The sequence below is a fragment of the Lissotriton vulgaris genome, chromosome 5, assembly GCF_964263255.1.
Source record: "Lissotriton vulgaris chromosome 5, aLisVul1.2, whole genome shotgun sequence".
Lineage (NCBI taxonomy): Eukaryota > Metazoa > Chordata > Amphibia > Caudata > Salamandridae > Lissotriton > Lissotriton vulgaris.
Genome location: NC_141693.1, coordinates 505,672,551 through 505,689,801, shown reverse-complemented (window position 1 = coordinate 505,689,801; position 17,251 = coordinate 505,672,551).

Sequence of the window (17,251 nt, the reverse complement as noted above, 5' to 3'; positions counted from 1 at the left end):
GGGAGGCAAGATTCAAGGGGAAACACTGGCAGGCTCGGAAATATTGCGAAGGCGACCGCCCGGGTAAAGCTCTAGCGGTCTTGACTCGTGTCCCCCGTGACCGCAACGCCATACTGGAGCTTACTGACAATCAGGGACACACAATCAGGGACCCGGAAGTACTGCTTGCCACTTTCACCTCACATTACCACACTCTATATACCACCAATGCTACAGTGGAGATGCCCTACGCAGACTATCTGAGCGAAGTGGCACTCTGTTGGCTTAGTGACGGCGACAGGGCTTTCCTGGCGGCTCCGTTCGAACTGGATGAAATCCGCGAAGCCATCATGTCCCTCAAAAACGGTAAGGCGCCCGGCCTGGATGGCTTACCGGCTGAATTTTATAAAGCGTATATCGATGTCATGGCACCAGTCCTTCGTGAAGTCTATGAGGAATCCCTCGCGGATGGCATTCTCCCAGGCTCCATGCGTGAAGTAGTCATCACCTCCCTTCTTAAACCCGGTAAAGACCCCTGTTCCTGTGGATCTTACCGCCCCCTTTCCCTCCTAAATTGCGACGTGAAGATATTAGCCAAGGTCCTAGCTACTAGGCTGTCCTTGCTCATGACTAGGATCGTATTGCCAGACCAGTCGGGGTTTGTCCCTGGTCGCTCCACTTCTCATAACCTGCGCACCTTATTCTCGCTTCTCCGCACGGTACATCCTGATATCCCAGTCGCTGCCGTCTTGTTAGATGCTTCCAAAGCCTTCGATTCAGTTGAATGGCCCTACTTGTTTTCGGTGTTATCGGCTATGGGCTTCCCCAAGCTGTTCCTCTCCTGGATACAGCTCCTCTACACACGACCGACGGCGAGAGTTCTCGTCAATGGCCGTCTTTCTCACTCGATAGACATCACGAGGGGCACGCGTCAGGGCTGCCCTCTGTCTCCCCTCCTTTTTGCGATCGCAGTTGAACATCTTGCTTGTCGGCTCCGTCAATTGCATCGAGAGGGTGCCGTGCAGTGCCTACAGCGCCAGATAGACGTTTCCCTCTACGCGGATGACGTCACCCTTTATGTTAAATATCCTCATCTTCATCTCAATCCTCTATTGAGAGAGTTTGTAGCTTTCGGGGGCATGTCGGGGATCCACATTAATTGGTCCAAATCGCAGCTCTTTCCCCTCACTAACTCAGTGGTTGATTTCCCCCTCGACTACCCTCTTGAATGGTGTCGTTCGGACCTTCGCTACTTAGGCATACAGATTTCGCGGGATCGGGAAGAGACCCTTCGCTCCAATTACGGAGTGGCAATCATGTCCCTCGCTACCACAATCGACCGTTGGATCACGCTGCCCCTCTCCATGGCTGGTAGGGCGTCTCTCATCAAGATGGTTGTGTTGCCCCGTTTCCTGTACCTTTTTCTCAATATCCCGTATTACCCGGGCGCTTTCTTTTTCAAGACCCTGAGATCGGAGCTCTGTCGCTTGTTCTGGGGGGCAAAGCCCCACGGCTGAAATGGTTCACGCTGATACTACCTTACGAGGCCGGAGGATTCGACGTTCCCGACATGGAGGCTTACTACCTCTGTGCGCAGGCCCACTATGCTTTTCATTGGATGGTTCCCACGCCCTTCATGCCGCAACTTGCGGTGGAGGACTGGATCGTGCACCCCATACCGCTCAATGGCTTACTTCATTGCCCGGAGTCGATGATCCAGACTCCGAACACATCGGTTTCCTGCACCCTGGACGCTTGGCGCCGCCTGGCCGGGAGGCTCTCCTGCTCCTTCCCCTACTCTCCCCTTCTCCCTCTGACATTTCATCCCTCGCTCGCTCTCTTGCAGGAGCGCGGCTTCCAGACACTCTGCGGTCGGTTACGTATTGTCACCTGGGGTGACCTCTTTGCTAATAAAGTTTTCAAATCCATTGACATCTTCTTTGCCACTCATGTCCGCTCCCCGCTCAACGTATTCTACTACCTTCGCCTCAGGCAGGGGATGAAAGACATCCTTCCTGATTATCCCCGTGAGCCAGACCTCCTGAGCCCTCTACATTTTTTGCTTGGTTCACAGGATGGAGCACATTTGGTCTCTGGCCTGTATCGCCGACTTCGGTCGGACATTGACCCTCCTGAGTCGGGTGCTAGAGCGGCCTGGAATGCGGATTTGCATCCCGCTCTTACTGATGAGCAGTGGCAATACTGCTGCGCACTTACTGCCAGGATCTCAGCTAGCAGCAGGCTTAAGATAATACACTACAGGTTCCTCCAACGACTATACTATACCCCAGTTAAGAAATTCAGGTTCCACCTTGCCGATACCGACAGCTGCGACCGCTGTCGAGCTGATCATGCCGGCTTCCTGCACCTCGCTTGGGAGTGCCCGGCCGTGCGGGCGTACTGGCAGGAGGTGACGGAGGCCCTCACCGAGATGACCAAGATTCCCGTAGCAGCAGACCCCCTTATCACCCTGCTGGGGCACACGTCACACATCCCGAAGTCCAGCAGGAAATTTGTTGACACTGCCTTGCTCATGGCTAAACGGCGTGTGGCATGTCGTTGGGGCCGTGGCAGGGCCCCTTAGTTTAAGGACTGGCTCTCAGATATGAATCACTGTCAGGTCCAACACGTCACTTATTCAGAACTTTTACCGCTTCCAAGCAGGCCCAAAGACATCTGGGAACCACTGGTTTCCTACCTGTCAGGACAGGATGACGACGACACGACCTCGGACTGACGGCTGGGGGTGACCAGAGGTGCTAGATACCTGGGCGACTGGGAGTCCTGCGTTCCTAACGGTTACATCTCCTGCATCTTCGTTCACTCATACATCCCCCACCTACTACATGGATTATGCCGATGCGACACCTGGGGTAAATAGCGGATTCTCTACATCCTACTGCACGCCGCATCCCCACCCTTTCCTCACGACTACCACTCCATTAGGACATGACCCATGACCCCTGCCTTGTTGTTGTATGTGCCCTGCGGAAGCACCTGCCATCACTACAGACTTGTGTTGTAATCTGTGCATGATGCCCCATGTGCAACAATATTGACACGTCCTTCTGTTCTTCTCTTTATTCAGACATGTGAGAAGCCTCCTTCCTTTTTCCTTTCTTTTTTCTTTTTTCTTTTCTCTGATTAACTGTTCCGGGTTGCTAAGAGTTGGGAAGAAAACAATAAAAAATCTGTTCTACTGCTGTAAATCCTGGGCTGTTCATGCCCCTTCTCCCCCTCCCCCCTCCCCACTACCCTCCCCCATCTTCCTCCTCCTATCTCTCTCGCCTCCCCTCTCCCTATCCACCCTTTTTCCTTTCCCCCTCTTACCACCTGCCCACCCTCCCCCTCTCTCTTTATCTAGCATGGTTTATCGCCACCGGGCCTCCGGGATGCCGGTATCAAGGCTGTGTCTACCACTACCAATTCTTTTACCGTGCTGCTGTGGCTCTGTCGCTGCCAGCCTCCGGGTTGTGGGCATACATAGCAGTGTAATTCTCTAACTATGCAATAAAGCAGTTTTGAACACCAAAAAAAAAAAAAAAAAAAACGTTTTTGTAACGTTTTACAAAAGGGTTACAAAGAAATTAACATCAACTTGGGCACCTGCTGCTGTAAGCCTGTAAGTGCTTCCTGGCGCCTCGTTGCCTACTTGCAACTATTCTCTGACCCTGCTCTGACCCTTGAAGCAGGGTCAGAGAATAGTTACAAGTAGGCAATGAGGCGCCTGTCACGAAAATTAAACCTCAACAGGAAGCACTGACAGATATAAAAAAAAAGCATTTGCAATGCAATAGGTCTCGCATTAGGAAAGTTTGAGCTATTGGTCTTGTAAATTACAATTTTTATTATTTATTTGTTGGTTTTGAAAATAGCTAAATTAATAGCTTTGTCATTTACAATGCCAATAGTTATAACTTTCGCAAATGTGACACCTATAGCATTTGTAATGCAACATGTTTTGTATTTACGTGACTTAGTTGTATTGATATTACAAATTACAATGGCTTTTAATTGTTTTAAATAATTAATACTTAAGTAACAGTGATTTTAATTTATAATGGCAATAGCTTAACGTTTTGTAAATAACTTTTGTGTAGATTATGTTCAGTGTATTTTATTGTGATGAAAATCCAAGAACAGAAGTGAAATGGTAACATATTTTTGTGACATTTGTAAAAAAGCTTGAAACATTGAGGGAACATATTTGAACCAGTTGTTGGTGAATGGTTGCACAGATTGATGTTGGGTTGGCGCTGAGTGGTGTTGTGGTGGTGCTGAGTGGTGCTGTGGTGATGCTGAGTGATGCTGTGGTGGTGCTGAGTGATACTGGGATGGTGCTGAGTGATGCTGTGGTGGTGCTGAATGATGCAGTGGTGGTGCTGAGTGATGCTGTGGTGGTGCTGAGTGGTGCTGTGGTGGTGCTGAGTGATAATGTGGTGGTGCTGAGTGATGATGTTGTAGTGCTGAGTGATGCTGTGGTGGCACTGAGTGGTGCTGTGGTGGTGCTGATTGGTGCTGTGGTGGTGCTGAGTGATGCTGTGGTGGTGCTGAGTGGTGCTGTGGTGGTGCTGAGTGATAATGTGGTGGCGCTGAGTGATGCTGTGGTGGCGCTGAGTGATGCTGTGGTGTCGCTGAGTGGTGCTGTGGTGGTGCTGTGGTGGTACTGAGTGATGCTGTGGTGGTGCTGAGTGGTGCTGTGGTGGTGCTGAGTGATGCTGTGGTGGTGCTGAGTGATAATGTGGTGGTGCTGAGTGATGCTGGGGTAGCGCTGAGTGATGATGTGGTGATGCAGAGGGCAGGAAGGCACAAAAAGCAGTCTAACAAAGGGCAGAAGGGCAGAAAAACAAGGGAAAAACGAGTCTAACAGAGGGCAGAAGGGCACAAAAAACAGTCTAACAGAGGACAGAAGGGCAGAAAAATAAGGGAAAAACTAGTCTAACAGAGGGCAGAAGGGCACAAAAAATGAGTCTAACAGGGGGCAGAAAGGCACAAAAACGAGTCTAACAGAGGGCAGAAGGGCAGAAAAAACGAGTCTAACAGAGGGCAGAAGGGCACAAAAACAAGGGAATAACAGAGGGCAGAAGGGCACAAAAAACGAGTCTAACAGAGGGCAGAAGGGCAGAAAAACAAGGGAAAAATGAGTCTAAAATTGGGCAGAAGGGCACAAAAAGCGAGTCTAACAGGGGGCAGAAGGGCAGAAAAACAAGGAAAAAATGAGTCTAACAGAGGGCAGAAGGGCAGAAAAACAAGGGAAAAACGAGTCTAAAAGAGGGCAGAAGGGCAAAAAAAACGAGTCTAACAGGGGGCAGAATGAATCCCGCCCTGCGTGTTTGTCCACGGAGATGCCACCTTTTTGTGCAATACCTCTACTCAACTGGAGTACTTTTTACTGTCTAATCAGTAAGTGCTCCCTCTTTGGCTAAATGTATAGGGGCAGATTTACAAAAACTGGCGCATCCCCAGGGATGCGCCAGTTATTGTGCACCGCAGCTCCGCCACACATGGTGCGCAGCATTTACACTGCGGCGCACCATGTGGCAAAAACGGCACAGATGCGTCACGCATCTGTGCCGTAAAAGCAGCGCATAGCTGGAGCTGCTTCCCAAGCGTGACGCAGCTCCAGCAATGCTCCGGGGGGCCCTATCTCCCCAATGCTGCATCAAGCCTTGCACCTGCTTCAAGCAGGCGCAGGGTTTTGATGCAGCATTGGCCTTAAAGTGATTGAGTGAAATCTTGTAGATTTCACTCAGCCACTTTTAGGAGGCGTTCCTGCGCAGGAACGCCCTCCCCTGCTCTGGAACGCCTCCTGATGGCACAGGGCTTTACAACGTGACGCATCTCTCAGATGCGTCAGGTTGTTAATACCCAGCACCATGGCGCATCTTTTGTGCTGCCGCTGCATCACAAAAGTGACGCAACTGCGGCGCAAAAGAGGCGCAAGCGACTTGTAAATCTGCCCCATAGTGCTTTTACTACACTGTAACTGCGTAAAGTGCCAGAAGATGTGTCTACAGTGACCATGTGTGCCTGTGCCTGTGTTACATGTGCTATAGAAACACGGGTTAACCCAATAAGTCGCTGGGACCTGGGTGAGTTAGTGATGCAGACAAAGTGGTCCCAGATACTAAAGTAAATAAACTAAAATCAAAATAATATTTCAACTAAATTCAAGGAGAGTATCACAACATTGTTTTTAATCACAACATGTACAAATATTCAATAAAACGCTATTCTTAAAATACATCAATATTTAATCATAGATGGTGCCCCTAACAGAAGGGAGGGAGGGGTAGTGATGTGGAAGGTGAGGGAACTGAACAAGTGACAAAGCAGTGGTCAATTTGACCTCAATGGAAAATTACTAACAATTGATTAACAAAGGCTAATGATCACAATTCATAAATTAATATAACAAACTCATGCCTATCAAAACAAATCCACAAATGATCAATGGGGAAGAAGGCTGAAAATGGAGAAAGTGTCGACGTTTCGACCCAAATTGATGCAGGCGTAGGGTAGAACCTTGCTAGAGGGTCTTCATCAGGACAGGGATGCAGGAGGGGCAATAAATCTGCACGGAAAATAAATATTTTATTTTAATTACGGTCAAAATTATCCATATTACTCGTAAAAATGTATGTACAATGTTGCTGGTCGAAAAGGGAACATTACCAAGGGGACACGGAAGTTGAGACCAAGGTAATGTAAAGAATACTCATATGGTGAAAGCACCAAACTTGAAGGACTGCAGGTTAAACAAAGGACATTACGTTGGAACAGTGTCATTCCCAAGTTATTAAAAACAACCAACAGAATTACTACAATGGTTACTTACAATAATGAGTGTAGTATAAGGCAGTGATTTCGAAGGATGAGGGAATGAACGGGTCCTAAAAAATGACAAAATGGTGGCCCCTTATGACTTGTCTGAAAAGTGAGACAAAATTCTCATAACGTCAGGTCAAAGAATGTGTTGAGACTCACTAGATAGGGAATTTCACGGAGTAAACAGCAACCGGATATGATAGATGTCCACAATTCAATATATCTGTCAAGTAAACGACTAAGTTAGTTATCAAAAAACCTAATATCGAGTAATAAAAGTAAGGGCATAAAGCACATCAAATGAATTACCTCAATAAAAAAGCGTTGTTGCATTTACGCTTTTGCACATTATTGAGACCGCATACATTAAAAGAACATATTCGAAAATTAGAGTTTGCCATGGAAAAGATAGAAGTTCATTGCAAATATTAAATTATACCATTGTACCATTCCAACAACTTCAAAAAAACTATTCATTTCAGCATGATATTCCATGATGTTTTTCCCCCTTTTTCACCCCGAACACACCCCCCGTGAACAGCCCACCCCACCCAGACCCCACCCTCAGCATTGCTACCCCCCCGTGACCCTTCCCCAACATTAAGGCAAAGGGGCCTATTGCCCCGGTGATGTATGTGAGAGCGCCACCGATGTTTGGGCGTGACCCAAAGTCCAAAACATTAGATAGAGTGAGACTATACCATACTAAACACTTAATCTTCTAATCTTCAAGTCTTACTTCTCACTCTAGTGTATTCAGATATGCCTTTGCTAGAGCTTCAGCTGTAAAGAATCTATTTTGACCCTTATACACAATCTTTAGCGTGGATGGTTGGAGCAAAAAAGCTTGCGCTCCCTTTTTCTGAAATGGTTCGATCATTTGGCGCATTTTCCAACGATTTTCTACAGTGGAATGACAATAATCAGGGCGTACAAAAAACTCTATACCCTTCCCAGAGCGCTTCTTATCCGGCCTAGCCAGATCATACACTTTCTGTCTTGCCAAAAAGTTATTCACGGATATCAAGATGGCTCGAGGATATTGCCGTGTTTGGGTGTTCCATGCCGTTTGTTTGCAAAAAGGGAAGCTATGTGCCCTCTGGATCTCCAAAGACCAGACCCACTCTTTGACATCGGGAAAGGCTTCTTCAAAAAGTTCAACAACGAACTGTCGTACATCATGCCCCTCACTTCCTTTTGGAACACCCAAAACTCGTAGGTTATTACGACGGAGTCTATTCTCTAAATCGACCAGTTTAGAATTCACGTCTTCTTTCAGCCCTTTAGAGTCGTCGAGGCTGGTTTTAATGTGTGTTACTTGATCCTCTAATGAGGATATACGTCCCTCCGCTTCTGCCATCCTATCTGTAAAATCATTACATGATTTGACTAAGCGTCGCACCGTGTTCTGCAGTTTTTTGCACACATTGTGCGTTTTCAAGTGCTCGGCTTTTGCCTCTAGTCGTTGCTCTGATATAGCTTTCAATATAATATCAATAGGCATTTGATTAGGTGGTCCCGGGCTAGAGCTGGTTTGTTGAATAGAGTCTGCTAGATCCAGCTCTATTTCTTGGTCTATAATGGTTGGATCTCCTTCTGAGGTTTCCTCGCTCCAAGATCTAGTTGTACGCATTTCATCTGTAGCACTAGCATGTGCTTCCTTACTTGTGTTCTCCTTGCTCACATTTTCAATCTCCTCATCCAGATCCTCTTCCAGGTCGGACCCCTCTGAGTGTTCTGATAAAGAATAAAATTCGCTGTCTTTACTACCAGTGGGGTCACCATTGCCTTCCCCTTCTACCCCTTCAAATCGAGGTGGATCCAATTCCTTGGCCCCTTCATCATTACCATTGAAAACGGCATCCTTTTGTATTTCTGATAGTATGAGGGGGTCAGATGATGAGGCACATGTGGATGGAATAGCCAAAGGGGTTGTTGGAGAAACAATCAACTGTTCAAGTGCAGCTACTAGCGTCTCATCTTGGTCGTTAATCGATGATACAATGTCCTTTCCCTGACTCCCTCCATCGTTCTGAGGGTCAGTATTAATTATTGTTGTTGCTTTTCCCTTGGAGAACATTTGTGGAATTTTTGGGGTGCTCAATTGAGTGTTATCCGGGTCGTTATGGCTATTATCTTGCCTTGACTTTGCCGCAAGTGCAGCACGAGTTCCGATCGGATTGTCACCACTGGGTCTAGTTTTCCCACCACGTGCAGCTTTTGGGGGCATATTGAAATATCCTAATGTTATACTATTATACTGTTTGTAACGGAAATTCCAAAAAAGCCACTTCTCCACAACTTCTGCCGTTTATCTGCACTCATCAAGACTCTCTGAGCCTGAGACCTTCTGAGGCTTCCTTAAGTCCCTTTAGCCCCTTCAGAGTCTGTATGATGTTTTGTCTCCACTAAATTAAGTCTGCTTTTGTTTACAGCCTCAGATGTATTAGAGGTTATAGATAAATCTTACTTTCCAGCATTCAGCGTGATTTTTTTCCCCTGGAAAGTCTCTGTTCCGTGGTGTTTGCTCAAACCTCTGCCCTCTGCTGCACCAAAAAAGAGCGTGTGATTTTCCCCAGGTGCCGCTGCAGCGTCCACGCCCGTCCCGGCACGACAGGCACCTCCCAGCCGAGCAGCCGAGCAGCTCTCTGCTGCACCAAAAATCAGCGTGTGGTTTTTCGAGATTTTCCCCAGGTGCCCCTGCAGCTTCCCCGCCTGTCCCAGCACAACAGGAGCCGCCCAACTGAGCAGAGGGTTGCGGCAAGCGTACTCCGGGAGTGCTACAGCTCCAGCTCTCAAGGGGCACCTCCGCACGGTTGCAAATCACAACGAGGAAAAGCAGCGAGACACCAGCGGTCAGCAGTTAAAGACGCATCCCAACACACTCGGCAACCACCAGAACCGCCACTGCTGAAGCTCAGGTACGACTTGTCAGGACCCGTTCATTCCCTCATCCTTCAAAATCACTGCCTTATACTACACTCATTAATGTAAGTAACCATTGTAGTAATTCTGTCAGTTGTTTTTAATAACTTGGGAATGGCACTGTTCCAACGTAATGTCCTTTGTTTAACCTGCAGTCCTTCAAATTTGGTGTTTTTTACCATATGAGTATTCTTTACATTACCTTGGTCTCAACTTCCGTGTCCCGCTGGTAATGTTCCCTTTTCGACCAGCAACATTGTACATGCATTTTTACGAGTAATATGGATCATTTTGACCGTAATTAAAATAAAATTATTAATTTTCCGTGCAGATTTATTGCCCCTCCTGCATCCCTGTCCTGATGAAGACCCTCTAGCAAGGTTCTACCCTACGCCTGCATCAATTTTGGTCGAAACGTCGACACTTTCTCCATTTTCAGCCTTCTTCCCCATTGATCATTTGTGGATTTGTTTTGATAGGCATGACTTTGTTATAATAATTTATGAATTGTGATCACTAGCCTTTGTTAATCAATTGTTAGTAATTTTTCATTGAGGTCAAATTGACCACTGCTTTGTCACTTGTTCAGTTCCCTCACCTTCCACATCACTACCCCTCCCTCCCTTCTGTTAGGGGCACCATCTATGATTAAATATTGATGTATTTTAAGAATAGCGTTTTATTGAATATTTGTACACTTTGTGATTAAAAGCAATGTTGTGATACTCTCCTTGAATTTAGTTGAGGTATTATTTCATTTTTGTTTATTTACTTTAGTATCTGGGACCACTTTGTCTGCATCTGTGCCTGTGTTACAGGCACACATGGTCACTGGAGACACATCTTCTGGCCCTTTACGCAGCTGCAGTGTACTAAAAGCACTATACATTTACCCAATGAGGAAGCACTTACTGGATTAGCCAGTAGAAAGTACTCCAGGGCAAATCGCAAAAGAATCCGCGATTACGCGGGAAAATTTGCGAATTCGCTGATTTTTTTTGTGCTTTCGCTGGGAAATTGCAAATTTCGCCCATGCTTAGAAATCATCACATGAGCTTTTACGAATGGCATGAAAAAATAAGGCATAATCAATTAATGCATTTACCTACATTTAAAATGACACAACCGAATAATCACATTTAATAATTGTCAGTTCACAACATGAGTTATTCATGTTAACGTTTGTTGCTGGTTACATTCATTTGCTATGTTAAATCTCCATGTTACTTTTCAAAGATCTAAGCACATCACGTTTTGAGTAAATACACTTCGAAATTCTAACAATTTATGTAATACAACAAGAGATTACATGCAGGTACACTCTACACGTGGGATTATAATACACCCTTACAAATAAAAAGTTATTTCTGCTACATCAAACGTATTTCTAGTCTCATTTTGCATGCCCCTGGAAACCTCAAGTGTTATCCCAAAGAACATCAAGAAACTATTAAAGTCAAAGACAGTCTCAGAGTTATAGAATTATAATGTATAGTCCTCACAATCCAAAAGGTGTTCCAGACAAGCTAGGTTCCAACTAGACTGTTACATTAGCTTCTAAGAGAATAAAGGACACAATGCTGTTTCTCCCTTCACCCAGATTTACCTTGTCCTCTGCAATAAGCTGTCATTAATCCATCAGTTCCATAAAATAATCATTGACCGTTTAATGAGTATAATGCAGTGTATCTTTCCAGGGATTAGTAACACATCTAGAGGCTGCCACAGGTACAAGAATTTATAATTAAACCTTTCCTACAATTGTAGCAGCTCCTAATTTACTATTTTGTTCCTCACTGTCTTTTCATATAAAGTTCCATTTAATTACCTTGTAGTGGTTTTTGAGATGACACCCATACCAATATTGTCTCACTCTTTTTTGTTCTTTTAGATTCGTAGTTGTCTTCTTTGCTATGTTTTAGTTTACTGCTCACAGAGTTTGAATGATGTCTGGACTCTACATGTACTATGCTCCTGTCACATATATCTCTTTCTCTACTTAAATAGTGAAGCTTGTGTGTTTAAGGCCACAGCATTTGTGAACTTGCATAGACTCATGGAGATTAAAACATTATGCACTACTTAGAATTAATGATGGGTGAAAGGCATATTTTGCTCAGTTTTCAACATATATTTCACAGTGCAAGGTAGAATTAGAAACGGAAGCAACATCTTTATTCACATTTTGGTTTCACTGTTAAGATCTCTGTCCCTTGGAAGCAGAAAAAGGTGTTCCCTCAGGTGTAGCCTATAGGTTACTAAATGTCTATGTTATGGCAAAAAGTAGTCTTGGTCAGAAAAATACCACAATCAACAAAACCCAAGAATGTTTCTGTGCCACTAAAAGTTTGCTTCCTGCATCTGACCCAAATTTGACCTAGGTGAAACCGGAAGTTCAAAATGACTTTTACCTCCTCTACCTTGTCTTTCTTATAGAGTTCAGACTCCTCCAGCAGTTCAAGCCTGAAGCTGTATCTGTCTCTTTGAAATCCGACATCTTTGCCGGAAAGTCCTGCTGATGCTCCAGAGGTCTTGGAAGTCCCACGTTTTCACAGTTTCTGAAGCAGATTCTCGTGGTTATGTATAAGGGCCTCAGGGACAGCACTTAGGGATCAGGACCCTCAATTTTCTAGCAGAGGCCACCAACTGGGCAATCCATTTCCAGTTGCTAGTGGTCAGCCCACCACTTCTGGAAAAAGGCCTCTTAGAGCTTATTGTGTCATTGTAGCCATACAGTGGTTCAGTCTACTGACCATTGGAGTCATGTTTTACTTCTGGGTAAAGTGGAAGCAGGTCCAGCCCTTCAGCTCTCCACACAGGTCCAACCCAGAATGTCCAGCCCTCTTATGTTCTTCCACAGGTCCAGAATGTGATCTGAAGAGCTGTAGGGGTGGTGTCACTTTAACAGAATTCTCTAGCCACTTGGTAGAGGTTATTCCTGAACATTGCCTAACCAATAAAGAAAAAGTTCCCAAAAGTTCCTTTCCAATTGCAGCACATCCTGTTTGCCTTACCGAAAATGATTAACAGTGCACTGTTCTGAAGCAGCTCTCTCTAGGCAGAACCTTTCTGCCCCAGAGAGGAGCTTGAGTGGCAGGCAGGTATGTGTTTAGGGAAAAGAGCAGTCCCTTCTTCCACAGACACACCAAACTGGTTTTAGTATAAGCTTTCCCTTCCAGTGGGCTGATTCCATCCTGGCTATAGAGGGCCTAGAGAACAAATGGCTTCTATTTCCCAGACCTCACTTTAACCTTCACTGTGAACATATGGGCTTCACTCTGGTCCTTTTCAAGTTAATGAATTTCCTCAGTCCTCCCCAGCTGCTTTTCCTGAGCCAACATCTGTCACATTTGTCACACCCAGATATTCCTGTGAAAAAGTCTAAGCCACTGTTTCTGCTTTGGGAAAAGTTTTCACTCCTCATTAAGAAGAAGCACTGGAAGGGCCATCTTTCAGCAGGTTAATGCTAATTACTACTGGAGCTTCAAACAGGTAAAGTGCGACTTTTTAAAAGTCACTTTTCTTAAATATGTAATAAAAGTCTGACTGCATCAATTAATTGCATTGAATACATATTTTTTTTAATGTTTTATTTTCCTCCTTAGCTTATCCCAAACCAAAGTTAGCAGACTTATGATTGTATTCTGAATGTTAGTTTTTCTCATAGAACAGCTACAGACCTTTGCAGTAAACACTGCTTTTGGAGGTTAGTAACTGTAGGTACTTGCCAACGTTAAATTGCTGTATGTACCACTTTTAAATACTGGGCACTCTTCCTTTTGGGTTCCAAGGCCCACCGAGGGGTGACCCAATAAATATATTCAAAAGTAGGGCCCTTTTCTGTCAGAAACTGTTATTTTGACAAATTCATCTGCAGGCTTAAAAGCTGCAGGAGTCAGTCTACTCAGGTAGGCCTGAACCACAAAAAGTCCATTAGCTTGAGCTTAACCTTAGGTAGCTTTGTACAAGTGGCAATCAGACTTAACCTAGAGGCCTCCCCTCATTCAGAAAGGGTCTTCCCTCGGTCCTCAGTGCAGTTTTTTATTTATTTAATTATTTCTTCATTTCTTAACAACACAGCAATTTGGACAGTTCTGCATAGGATTGTTACATCAGGTATATAAACACAAAAGCAGGCCTTTCGCAATTACATTCAATTTGAAATCACAGGTATTAAACACGACATTTTGAACACATCTCTTCATCAGCCGTTCATCCCATTAGTTATCATTAGTCTTGCTCCTCATTGTCCCCATCGGTGCTCGGTGGTTCGCAGATGTTGCCCCTGAATGTGTTCCATTCATCCCATATCTTACCCCATTTGCTTGGGCAACCACGATGAATAAATACAGCCTTCTCCGCTACCATTGCACCATCCATATCTTTACACCAACTATTTAATGTCGGTGACACTGCAGAGCCCCAAAGCCTGGCGACATTGCGTTTTGCCATCAGCATGCCCAACATCACCCAGTCCTGCTGCCGGTGGTTCAAGTCATTAGGCTCCCATACATTTAGAAAGCATCACCGAGGCTCCGGCAGCAGGGAGATGCCTATTGTTTGAGAAATCGTGCACATCACTGCTGTCCAGTAGATTGATATGAACCTACACTCCCAGATAGTGTGGAAAAAAGTCCCCTCTTCCCCGCAATTAGGTAGGCAGAATTTATGCGCAGCTCTTCCCATCTTGTGTAGGAGTGGTCTGGTATAGTATGTACGATGCAATATTTTGAGTTGGATCAGTTTTAGTCTAGAGGGGATCGCCGCTTCACGTGGAGATGCAAGGGCCTCCTGCCATTCAGAATCATCAAGTGGGCCCACCTCCTGTCAGGTCCGTTCTGGATGCTCCTCGGGATTGGATCGATGCTATAAAGGGGCCCACCTCTAGATCAACCCAAGTCTGACTATAATTGTGCCCAGACTGTTAAGGCGATCAAGCGGGGGAAAAGTTGGGTCCGGAGGAGATCAGCTGGGCACTTGTAACCGTAACCTGTAATTACAGAAACAAGGGATAAGTACCACAGAACCCTAAACTGGAACATCTATCACTTTTCAAAGCACCTGTACCTCACCTGTATATCCCACAGGTGTGCCTGTATGCAGGAAGGATCTAAGGGCGGCTTCTATATCCCCAGGTTGTACTACTGGAAAATACAATACAGAGAGCATTAGCAAACCCCCATGTTCCCTCCCCTCCTGGAACGTGAAAGATGAGGCCAGTAATGAACACCTACCCTGGTGTAGGATAAAGATAACCTAAAGTTGCCCCAAAGAATCAATAAATGAAAATACTGATCACATTCCTGGTAAACGGTGGTTGATAACAAAAGATCTTTCTCCTCCAAGGAAATGCTTAAAAGAAGAACCTCAGGGTGTGCAAGACGCGACTACCCCAAGATCTCTCCAACATTCCCTTATAATGCAAAAGTAAGGAAAATAAATCATATGCCCAGCGTACAGTATATATATATGTAGCGTCTCTACAGATCCAGCTCTGTAGGCGCTCCAAAGTATGTAAGGAGTACTGAAAAGGTAAGGCGGCACCTATACCCAGGTGTCCTGCGCAATACCGGAGCAAGACGCTCCCTGAAAGTATGCTACAAACAGATTCCGAAAAAGCACTAAGAAGGCTAATGCCCCACTCGATCTTGAAAACCTGTAGCTGGAAAGATGGAAGGACACGGGCGCTTCCTAAGCCCCTCCAGGTAAATCCACACTCGAGCGGTCACACCAAAGAACACCAAGTTGTAGGCGCTTCCTAAGCCCCACCAGGATATTCCACAAACGTGTTCCGAAAACGAGGAACGCTGAACCCACACGCTGACCACGGCGTGTCCCTTCAGCGCAAGCCGAGACTTGGCTCCGCCGATACCCAAGGATCCTGAATGACGAGGAAAAAGTACACGAACCAAGACACAAGCAGGAATAATCGGCAGCGCGTCTTCCGCGAGACTTCCTGATAATCTCTAGTCGCGTCGCTTCATAGGAACGCGCGGCGCAAAGGTTCATGGGACATGTAGTTTCCCATTCCGTTTCTTATGATCGGGCAGGCAGTGATTTACCATAGGTCGGGAGGGTGAATCGTGACAGTACACCCCCTCTCACAACACTCACTGACTGCCACCAGGTTTACCAGGATGTGACAGATGGAACCTCCGCACCAGCCTAGGAGCATGAACCGCCCCCACAGGTTCCCACGAGTCTTCTTCGGGACCATAACCCTTCCAAGATACCAGGTACTGAAGCCTCCCCCTCACTCTACGAGAGTCCAGGATGCGCCGCACCTCGTACTCCACCTCCTGTTCTACCCTCACAGGCGCAGGCACTGCCTGACTCGGACCCCGCGGAGGCTTAATCAGCGAGACATGGAACACCGGGTGTATCCTGAAATGTGAGGGAAGTTTTAGTTTCACCGCTACGGGGTTAACATGACGAATCACCTGGTACGGACCAATAAACCGGGGGTTGAAAACACTGAACCTTTTGAAACGAATGTTCCGAGTGGACAGCCACACCCAATCCCCTTTCTTGTATCCAGGACAAGGCCTACGATGTCTATCAGCCTGAGTTTTGTACCTAAGCTTAGCTTTTACAAGATTTTTTCTGGCCTGTAAAACAGTCTTTCGTAACAGCACCAATCTTGTCTGCAACTGGGGAATAGAGGCTTCAACACCTGGCACACTCAAAGGGACGAATCTGGGATGAAACCCATAAGTACAGAAAAACGGGGTACACAATGTAGAGGCATGAATTGCGTCATTATATGCCACCTCAGCCGACCATAACCATTCCACCCATTCCTCAGTAGAGGAATCAACAAAACACCTCAGGTATTGCTCGAGGGTCTGGTTTAACCTTTCGGTCTGCCCATCCGTTTGCGGATGAAAGCTGGTGGACAAGGAAGAGGCAATGCCCAAGCGATCACACCAGACCCTCCAAAATTTGGCGGTGAATTGTGCCCCTCTATCCGACACAATAACCTTGGGTAGGCCATGCAATCGAACAATATGTATGAGCAGTAACTGGGCTAATTGACTAGCTGTAGGAACCCCTCTACAGGCAATGAAATGGCCCATCTTGGTCAAGTAGTCCACGACTACTACTATCGCTGTCATCCCATGATCCTGAGGGAGCCCCACCACAAAATCAACTGAAAAGCTTTCCCAAGGACTCACAGGTGTGGGCATTGTTTGCAACAGCCCTTGTGTTGGTCTATGATCGCTTTTAGCCTGCGAACAGACTGCACATCGTTGAACCCAAGCAAACACATCCGACCGGATGGTGGGCCACCAGTAAGTGCGTAGCAACTTTTCCAAAGTTTTCTTCCCTCCAGTGTGTCCTGCGCATGGTAGATCGTGGCACCACTTAAATGCTTGTTTTCTCAATGCAAGAGTGGGGAGAAGTAATTGAGACCCCTTCCGTGGCAACCCTTGACGTATTTTCCATTCCGGGTGTAACCGAATCCAAGTTTTCCAAGCAAAGGTCATGATGCCTTTCTTGACTTTGTGGAGAAATTCTT